Genomic DNA, 8,010 nt, shown 5'->3' on the forward strand with positions numbered 1-8,010 from the left:
CGTATATACAGAGGAAATGCTGCCGAAATTTCGGTAGGCAATTATGTGTAAAGTTAGAATATTGAAAGAGTGGAACTAACCAAATGGTAAACTTGACCATTTCCAGATTTTGGACGAAATTTGGATTGACGCCGAGCGAGCATAAGGCGCCATCGAGGTATGTGAAGCACTCCTCTACGTTCCTAGGCATGTTCTGGATGTGGTAGGCTCGGCCGCGAGCCTTAGGTCCGACTCCGTTCCCCGGAATTCGAGACGGAAAACCGCTCCAATTCCTTCAATTCAATTGAACCTATTTGCTTACCAATTGCCTTAAAGTGAGATTTTGTACAAAACTTCCCCAAACGGAGTCGGAACACTCCCGAACGAGTATGGGTGACCTCATAAGGTCAAACATCAGTAATTTACGTACATAACCTCGAGTTGGTCCGAGGCGGGCCCACAAGGCCCGATACTCCCGATACGATTTTAATTACTTCCATTTTGGTCCGATTTTCTCTAAAAACTTCTGAACTATTATTTTGTGTATGATAAGTATATTTTGTGCATTTTATACAAATGATTTCTGAGCATCTGGATATCTGATTCTGATCATAATCTGTCGTGCCTTCACAACTAGAATATAGGCGCGTACTATGCATACCATCTGGATATTCTGATTTTGGCTTGCCGTTTGGCACCCTTCTGATTGATCGAGTCTGTATGTTGAGTCTGTAGGTAGGTGGTTTCTCATTTATCGATTCGTGTCTGTCTCAATGCATTCTTTCACTGCGACCCGGGCCAGGTTCTGTTATCGTGCATATTTCTCTGCATTGTTCACCGCGTCCCTCGGCGTACGGGCCGGGATCTGTATGTCTGTATGATCTGTGTATGGGGATGGCGGCCAGGATGGCATATGATCTGATTTGATTCTGTCTGTCCACCGCGTCCCGTACTAAGAGGGCCGGGTTCTGTTACCGCGCCCCCAGACAGGGCCGGGATCTGTATGAATATATGCGTGTGCCATCTGTATTTATAAAGCACACGCCTTTGTATGATTTTGTATGACTCTGTGCTACTCTGCATGCATAATTCTGTCCGTCAGACTACTGTCTGTCCGTCTGTGTTACAACTATTTCTGTATGTCCGTATGGCTTCTGCTTCTGTATGTCCGTATGGATTCAGATTCTGCTCGTCTGTCCGTATTATGACTCCGTCTGTCTGTCCGAACTATAATTCTGTTCATTTGTGTGTAACACGATTCTGTATGTCTGTCTGGATCATAACTCTGTCCGTTAGTTTGACTTATGATTTTGCCCGTTATATTTCTGTGATTCTAGTTCGGACTATGTTTATATCTGTTACGTTTCTGCTTTACATACTCGGTACATTTTTCGTACTGACCCCCGTTCGTCGGGGGCTGCGCTACATGCCCGCAGGTACAGACGCACCAGGTGATACGCCGCCCGCGTAGGTTTCCGACTCTGCTACTTGAAGAGCTCCTTTGACTCGGAGCATATATCTTTGGTATATACCTTCTGTCTTTGTGTACTCCGTATGTATGTATATTCTGGGTACGGCGGGGCCCTGTCCCGTCATATGACTCTGTATGTCTGTAGAGGCCTGTAGATAGATGTGTGGGTTACGGGTTTCGTCTGTATGTTAGCCTTATCGGCTTGCTTGTAAATGTCTGTGTGTTCAGGTATATGTATATATATATATGTATGCTTGCGTGCGTGCCGTATTTGTACCAGCCTATTTCTGTACTTCTGTTTTAAAAAAAAAAAAAAAATCTGTATGATTCGATTTCGGTCGGGTAGGTACGTATGGGTACCCAGTTAGGGTACCAGTCGCGGCCCACGGGGTTTGGGTCGTGACAAAAGTGGTATCAGAGCGGTTAGTCCTCGGTATGTCTACAGGCCGTGTCTAGTAGAGTCTTGTTTATCGATGTGTTGTGCACCACATCTATAAACAGGAAACTACAGGGCATTTAGGATGTTACCCTTCTTTGGATTCTTAGATCGTGCGATAGAACCGTATTAGTAGGATGATCCTCTCCTAACGATCTGCTATGTTTCAGCAATGCCTCCGAGGAAGGCAACAGCCGCCCAGAAGGGCAAGGCGAGGATGGAAGCAGGAGAGACTAGCCAGGCCCCGAGGGTTACCAGGGCCAGTGTTCAGCCTGCACTTGAGGATGTGCCCCCGTCGTCTGGGTCTGTTACACCCCCTTCGCGAGAGGATATCAGAACAGCAGGGGCTGCTAATCGGGAGACGGCTCCACCGCAAGCTCCTGAGGTTCCAGCGCCCGAGCCTCCAGCTCCACCGGCAGGGGCGGAAAGTAGGGCCATGCGAGATGCGGTTCAGTTATTAACCACACTAATGGCGGAACAGGTTCGCAGGCATGGATTTGGGGGTGGTCGTGCGGACAGGTATGAGAGCTCCAGGGCTCGTGAGTTTTTGACATGTAGTCCTCCAGAATTCTCCGGGACAAAATCTGAGGAGGACCCCCAGGAGTTCATCAGAAAGATGGAGAGCACACTGCGATTGATTAAGGCTTCGCCGACTGAGTCTGTGGAGTTGGCTTCGTATCGATTGTATGAGGTGGCAGCAAATTGGTATGAGTCTTGGCAGCTCTCCAGGGGTGCCGATGCGCCCGCAGCGGTATGGGCCGAATTTACTAAGGCCTTTCTTGACCATTTTCTACCACCAGAGCTACGAAGAGCTAGGGTTGATCGGTTCTTGAATTTGAGGCAGAATGGTAGAAGTGTTCGCGAGTACAGCCTAGAGTTCGATTCACTGGCTAGGTATGCACCCACCATAGTAGCTGAGATGGCCGACAGGGTGCACAGGTATGTGATGGGACTGGACTCTTATCTGATTGATGGTTGTTTGGCCGTGGCTGCTCAGCCAGGGATGCATGTAGCCCGGGTACAGGCACACGCCCAGGGCATGGAGGACCGACGTAGGGAACGTCGGCCTGATAGGAGTTACGACAGGGGCCGGCCTAAGAGGGCCAGATCGGCTGGGTATTCAGAGGGGTTCCAGGGCGAGCCTTCCCAGCGGCAGGGTAACAGGTACTCGTCCCAGCCAGCCTACAGTACGCCCCCACAGTTCGCAGGACAGAGCTCCAGAGGTCCCGGTCAGTCGAGGCCACCCATACCCCCGTGTTCTTACTGTGGGAGATCCCACCCGGGGGAGTGCTACCGCGCTACGGGCGCTTGTTATTTTTGTGGGAGCCCAGACCATCGAGTCAGAGAGTGCCCACTTAAGGGCAGTTCGGGTTCAGCCCGGCCTGCTGGGTCCGTTGCAGGCTCATCTTCTCCTTCAGCAGCCATGCGCCCTGCGGGGCGAGGAGCACCAGCACCAGCACCAGCGCCAGCGGGTCGTGGCAGAGGACGAGGTGCAGCTTCTGGTTACAGCGGTCCTTCGAACCGCGTGTTTGCTTTAACCGGCCGGCAGGATCCAGGAGCGTCTTCGAGTGCACGCCCAGGTACGCCAGCCAATCCTTTTTGAGAAGTGTATGTATGGATAATTTTGTATTTTGTTGAATCACGTGATCTCATACTTCTGGGTACTAGAAATAGTAAGATAAATGTTAATTTGGTGGATACCGAGATTCAGAAAAGCAATATGGTAATGGTATGACTTAGCCGGGGGTGGGACCCGCTACCAAAATTTTTCCGAAAATTTGCGAAGACCCCGATTTGCTCTAAAATTACGTGACAAAGGTCGTACGGGGCGATCGACGAAACTATATCCGTCCTAACGCGTCGAAATGCATGAAAGTTTCGGAGTTAAGCGTGCTCAGGCCAGAGCAATTCTGGGATGGGTGACCCCCTGGGAAGGAATGCAGAGTTTTGCACAAGTGTAGGTATGACTGATATAAATGAAAACTTGGGGTAATCTAAAGGTGAAGGAGAATGTGTGGAGTAATCAGAGCCTTTACAAAAATCACACAGTCCGACGCGGATTAAATGGGCAAAAAGAAAAGGTGCGATACCGCTCGGAAAATTGAGCGAATCTGGATAATAGTTAGCGACGACCCGAATGTTGTCAGGGGATAGAGAAAGCCCAATTACCTCATAAGTTAGTCTGGTATAACGATGGTTGTAAAAAGAAAGAGTGTATGGATGGTAGGGAAGAAGAGAGATAAGAAGGGCAAATAAGCAGAATCCTTGAAAAAGTCGATAAGCGACACCCAAGACGATTTGTATGATTGATTCTGAATATGTTTCTGTCTGACATATCTCTGTACGATTAACCCTGATTACGAATCTGTCTGACACACCTCTGTATGTCTGACTCTGGATATAAATCCGTCTGGTGTGCCTCCGTACGTCTAATTTTGGTCACGCATCTGTCTGATACATCTCCGCATGTCTGATTCTAAGTGTGACTCTGTATGATACATTTCTGTAAGCCTGATTCCGATTTCGAAATCCGTCCGATACATTTTTATACATCTGACTCTGATCTTAGATCTGTCTGACATATTTCTGTATCTCTTCTTTTGATTATGAATCCATCCGCCAGAGTTTAACATGTCTGTTTCCGATTACGAATCCGTCCGATATGCTTCGACGTGTCCGATCCCAGTCCTGAATCTGTTGGTAAGAAGTGTCTGGTATGAAGTGGGATTACGAAAATGCGGTAGGAATTCAGGAGTGTAATAGGAAATGAGGTGGACTATGATGTTTAGGAAACGTTCGTCGGTTACAAGAATATAGCTTATGGTTCGACGATTGCGTGGGGTACGAGAAGATATATTATGAAGGCATTTAAATCGGTGATGTGAAAAATTACCCCATAATGTTGGCAAAGCAGCCATGTCGGAAAATCAGCAAAGGACGACTATAAAGAGAACCCTCCCGGAGTGGTATGGCGCCCCATAAGGTCAATTTAACATTCGAGGACGAATGTTCTAAAGGGGGGAAGAATGTTACATCTGACATTTTTGTTTATTCGAAAAATTCAAGATAAATGGACTTTTGATGAATAAGGCCACAATTGGACACTACTTGGTGTGAATGTGTGAGTTATGAAGTCAATGGTATAAGAATTACGAAAGGTGGCCAAGGGCAAAAATTGGAATTTTGGGAACTTGTTCCATAAATTGCAAAATCTAGCCATTTTGGGTTCAAAAAAAATAAGTGGAGAAAGGCCCAACTTAAGGGGGCCCAACCGGCCAAAGGAGTCCAAGCCCATGGAATAATTAAATTCCATGGGGAATTATATATGTATTGATAAGTATTGAGAAGGTTCAAGAAACAAAACAAAAGCCAAGAACAAAAAAAAAAGAGGAGCCATTTCGGGTGAGAAAGAGGAGAAAAGAAAAAGAAAGAAAAAAATTTTGGAGCCAATTCTTGGGTTCAAAAATTCATCCCTTGTGAGGTTATGACTAAGTGCAAGGCCCTCTTCAAGTTGGTATAAATATTGTGGCAAGAAAACAATTTTTATCTCCAAGTGAAGGGCTTGAAGAAAGGTGAGAATTTCATGCTTTTGTTGTGCTAAAAATGATATATGTATGTTGTAGTATGTGTGAATGAATGAAAAACATGGAAATTTTGTGTGTTGGAATTTAGGGTGTGTTGGCCGAAAATGTATATGCAATTGCATGATTTCAATGGCTTGAATTCTTGTTGTAATCTAGTTGTAATATGATGGGAATTTTATTAGAAAGGAAGTGGAATGAATTAGTAAAAAAAATTGGAAGTGTGGGAGATGGCCGTGTGGTGCTAGGTTTGATATGGAATATGAATTTGATCTTGGTTGTATGCTAATTGAGTTATGGTGAAGTGAATGGAAAGATAACAATTTTTATTGTCTTGGAAAAATGGTTATCAAGTTGTTGTAGGAAAGTATGCAACTTTGTTATGTTTATGTAAAAAAAAAATGGAAATGAATGTATCAAGAGACGAATCATGATTATTGTTGATGAACTTGGAATATGGAAAATGTGTTTATGAACTTGTATGTTGAAGGTTGGAAAAATTGGATAAGTAGTGGCTCTAATGGAAAGTTGGTATGTTTGTATATCGTGTGAAAATGATAAGATATGCCTCCGACGTATGTTGGAATTACTTCGATAGGTAATGAATATGAAAATAATAAGTTTGGTTTGAAAGTGTAAGTTTGAAACGAAAGATGTTTCGTTATGTCGAAAGATGGCTAATAATGCCATAGTGTATGATTTAGTATCTATTGATGTTTGTTGTTGTTTGGATGTTATCTTTGGGTTGTTGTGTTGATAAATTAAGCCGAGCCAAGTCTCGGGGATGTCGTATATACAGAGGAAATGCTGCCGAAATTTCGGTAGGCAATTATGTGTAAAGTTAGAATATTGAAAGAGTGGAACTAACCAAATGGTAAACTTGACCATTTCCAGATTTTGGACGAAATTTGGATTGACGCCGAGCGAGCATAAGGCGCCATCGAGGTATGTGAAGCACTCCTCTACGTTCCTAGGCATGTTCTGGATGTGGTAGGCTCGGCCGCGAGCCTTAGGTCCGACTCCGTTCCCCGGAATTCGAGACGGAAAACCGCTCCAATTCCTTCAATTCAATTGAACCTATTTGCTTACCAATTGCCTTAAAGTGAGATTTTGTACAAAACTTCCCCAAACGGAGTCGGAACACTCCCGAACGCGTATGGGTGACCTCATAAGGTCAAACATCAGTAATTTACGTACATAACCTCGAGTTGGTCCGAGGCGGGCCCACAAGGCCCGATACTCCCGATACGATTTTAATTACTTCCATTTTGGTCCGATTTTCTCTAAAAACTTCTGAACTATTATTTTGTGTATGATAAGTATATTTTGTGCATTTTATACAAATGATTTCTGAGCATCTGGATATCTGATTCTGATCATAATCTGTCGTGCCTTCACAACTAGAATATAGGCGCGTACTATGCATACCATCTGGATATTCTGATTTTGGCTCGCCGTTTGGCACCCTTCTGATTGATCGAGTCTGTATGTTGAGTCTGTAGGTAGGTGGTTTCTCATTTATCGATTCGTGTCTGTCTCAATGCATTCTTTCACTGCGACCCGGGCCAGGTTCTGTTATCGTGCATATTTCTCTGCATTGTTCACCGCGTCCCTCGGCGTACGGGCCGGGATCTGTATGTCTGTATGATCTGTGTATGGGGATGGCGGCCAGGATGGCATATGATCTGATTTGATTCTGTCTGTCCACCGCGTCCCGTACTAAGAGGGCCGGGTTCTGTTACCGCGCCCCCAGACAGGGCCGGGATCTGTATGAATATATGCGTGTGCCATCTGTATTTATAAAGCACACGCCTTTGTATGATTTTGTATGACTCTGTGCTACTCTGCATGCATAATTCTGTCCGTCAGACTACTGTCTGTCCGTCTGTGTTACAACTATTTCTGTATGTCCGTATGGCTTCTGCTTCTGTATGTCCGTATGGATTCAGATTCTGCTCGTCTGTCCGTATTATGACTCCGTCTGTCTGTCCGAACTATAATTCTGTTCATTTGTGTGTAACACGATTCTGTATGTCTGTCTGGATCATAACTCTGTCCGTTAGTTTGACTTATGATTTTGCCCGTTATATTTCTGTGATTCTAGTTCGGACTATGTTTATATCTGTTACGTTTCTGCTTTACATACTCGGTACATTTTTCGTACTGACCCCCGTTCGTCGGGGGCTGCGCTACATGCCCGCAGGTACAGACGCACCAGGTGATACGCCGCCCGCGTAGGTTTCCGACTCTGCTACTTGAAGAGCTCCTTTGACTCGGAGCATATATCTTTGGTATATACCTTCTGTCTTTGTGTACTCCGTATGTATGTATATTCTGGGTACGGCGGGGCCCTGTCCCGTCATATGACTCTGTATGTCTGTAGAGGCCTGTAGATAGATGTGTGGGTTACGGGTTTCGTCTGTATGTTAGCCTTATCGGCTTGCTTGTAAATGTCTGTGTGTTCAGGTATATGTATATATATATATGTATGCTTGCGTGCGTGCCGTATTTGTACCGGCCTATTTCTGTACTTCTGTTTTAAA

Source organism: Lycium barbarum, chromosome 6 (genome assembly GCF_019175385.1).
Source record: "Lycium barbarum isolate Lr01 chromosome 6, ASM1917538v2, whole genome shotgun sequence".
NCBI lineage: Eukaryota > Viridiplantae > Streptophyta > Magnoliopsida > Solanales > Solanaceae > Lycium > Lycium barbarum.